Consider the following 2,909-nt stretch of genomic DNA (forward strand, 5'->3'; position numbering starts at 1 on the left):
AGACATGTATCATATGACCTCACTGATATGAGGAATTCTTAATCTCAGGAAATAAACTGAGGGCTGCTGGAGTGGTGGGGGGTGGGAGGGATGGGGCAGCTGGGTGATAGACATTGGGGAGGGTATGTGCTATGGTGAGCACTGTGAATTGTGCAAGACTGTTGAATCACAGATCTGTGCCTCTGAAACAAATAATGCAATATATGTTAAGAAAAAAAAAAAAGAAGATAGCAGGAGGGGAAGAATGAATGGGGGGAAATCAGAGGGGGAGATGAACCATGAGAGATGATGGACTCTGAAAAACAAACTGAGGGTTCTAGAGGAGAGGGGGTGGGGGGATGGGTTAGCCTGGTGATGGGTATAAGAGGGCACGTTCTGCATGGAACACTGGGTGTTATATGCAAATAATGAATCATGGAACACTACATCAAAAACTAATGATGTAATGTATGGTGATTAACATAACAATAAAAATAAATAAAGAAAGAAAGAATAAAAACAGAACAATTGGGAAAAAAAAAAAGAAGACCTACATAAATAGAGATATACCTTGTTCATAAATTGAAAGACTCAGTATTTTTAAGATGTTAATTCTCTCAAAATTAATCTGTAGATTTAATGAAATCCTAATCATAGTTTTAGCAGATGTAATTTGTAAAAATCTAAATGATTCTAAAATGTATATAGCAATCTAAAAATCTAAAATATTTAAAGCACTCTTCAAGAAGAATAGAAGATTTAAAGACTTACTGTAATTCTGCATCATCAAGACAGCATGGGACAAACCAAAAAAAAAAAAAAGTGACAATGGAATAGAAGAGAAATCTCAGAAGCAGATCCATACTTGTATGGTGATTTGATTTTCAACAAAGTTACTTAAGCAATCCAGTGGTAAAGGAAAATATTTTCAACAAATGATGTTGTAATAACTGGGTATCCAGATTAAAAATTAAAAAAAAAAAAACTTAATTGAGAACGAGGATTTCCAGGCCAGCATTTAAGCAGCTTAGAAGTCATAACAACTGTCCTAACAACAAAAAGCTGGAAAAACTGAAAAATCAGCAACTCTTCTTAGATCTTTTTTTTTTTTTTAAAGATTTATTTATTTTTAGAGAGAGAGTGTGCAAGTGGGGGGAGGGTCATAGGGAGAGAAGCAGATTCCCCACTGAGCACAGAGCCCCTCATGACCCTGAGATCATGACCTGAGCTGAAATCAAGGGTTGGACACTTAACCAGCTGAGCTATCCAGGCACCCCTCTTAGATCTTTTAGAGAAATGAGATCATAGATGAAACCACTGACCCAAATATTGGAGAGACAGACAGGCAGATACAAGGAAACAGAACTTGTTAGAGCAGAAATCCATGAGCAGATCTCTCCATAGGAGCCAGTGCCAGGACAGGGAAATATGAGCTATAATTGACAAATTGCTGGAAGCTCAGTGTGGACAACTCTGAGAGTTAAAAACTATGGGGACCCACTCATAGGTGGGCTCCCAAACTTCTGTGGATTTTGCTTCTAGGAACTCTACCAGGTCCTCACAGTGAATATTGGAGAAAGATCTTCTCCATCTTCCACAAGGGGAAGGGATAGGAACCATCTTTAAATATGCCAGAGCATTCCATTCTTCTTCATTAGGTCTTAGGAAAAATTATTTTACAGGAGTGTAACCTTCTGAGTTTTATCAGAACCTAATTTAACTAAGGGAAAGGAAATATCCAACTTCAGCAGGCCCTAGCTTTCTATATAGAGGAAGGGAAATACCAAATCTAGCCCCCATCTAGCCATACTGTTCCACCTAAGTGCAGGACAGTATACTGAGAGGTAATGGTGAAGTTCATAGTCCTGGGATGTAGATTCACCAAAAGGCAGACATAATCATAGGACTACAAAATGCTTCTCTTCCCCAAAGCTTACCATTGAATTATTAAAGGCCTATTTACCATAGTCCTTTTTACCAAGTACATCATGTCTACCTTTCAACACAAAATTACAAGGCATGTTAAAAGGTAAAAAACATTGTTTGAAGAGACTGAACAAGCATCAAAACCAGAGTCAGGTAAGGCAAAATCTGTGTTTATCAGAGACAGAATTTTAAAAAACTGTATTAATATGCTAAGAAATTTTATGACATGATAGATAATATGCAAGGACAGGTAATATAAGTAGAGAGATGGAAATTCTAACAAAATAAAAAATAAATGCTAGGGAACAACAACAAGAAAACTATAATAGAAATGAAGAATACCTTTGATGGACTCATTAGTAGACTGGACATGGCTGAGAAAAGAATCACGGAGCTTGTGCCCATAGAAACTCTAAAACTAAAAAGCAAAGAGAAAAAAAGAATGAAAAAACAGAAAAAAATATCTAAGTACAGTGGGATAGCTATACAAGGTATAATGTATGCACATAGGGAATACCAGGAGGGGAAAAAGAGAAAAAGGAACAGAAGCAATAATTAATTCCCCCCAATTCATGTCAGAAGCCAAATCACAGATTCAGGAGCCTCAAAGTATACTAAGACATATTATATTTAAACTTTAGAAAATCAAAGATTAAGAAAATTCATTTTGGAAGAAGCCGGAGGAAAAAATACCCATAGAGGAACAAAATAAAAATTACATCTGATATCTCAGAAACCATATAAGCAAGAAGAGAATGGTGTGAAATATTTTAAAATGTTGAGAGAAAAAAACCTTGCCAACATAAAATTATATACCCTGAAAAACTGCCCTTCAAAAGTGAAGAAGAAAGAGACATTTTCACACAAAAACTGAGAAAATTGGCTGTCAGTAGGTCTGCCTTGTAAGAAATGTTAAAAGAAACTCTTCAGAGAAAAGGTAACTGATGTAGGTAAAAAACTCTGAACTATGTTAAAAAAAAAAAAGGAATAACATCAGAGAATGA

This window comes from Leptonychotes weddellii, chromosome 7 (genome assembly GCF_054177405.1).
Source record: "Leptonychotes weddellii isolate Sample4059 chromosome 7, ASM5417740v2, whole genome shotgun sequence".
Classification (NCBI taxonomy): Eukaryota; Metazoa; Chordata; class Mammalia; order Carnivora; family Phocidae; genus Leptonychotes; species Leptonychotes weddellii.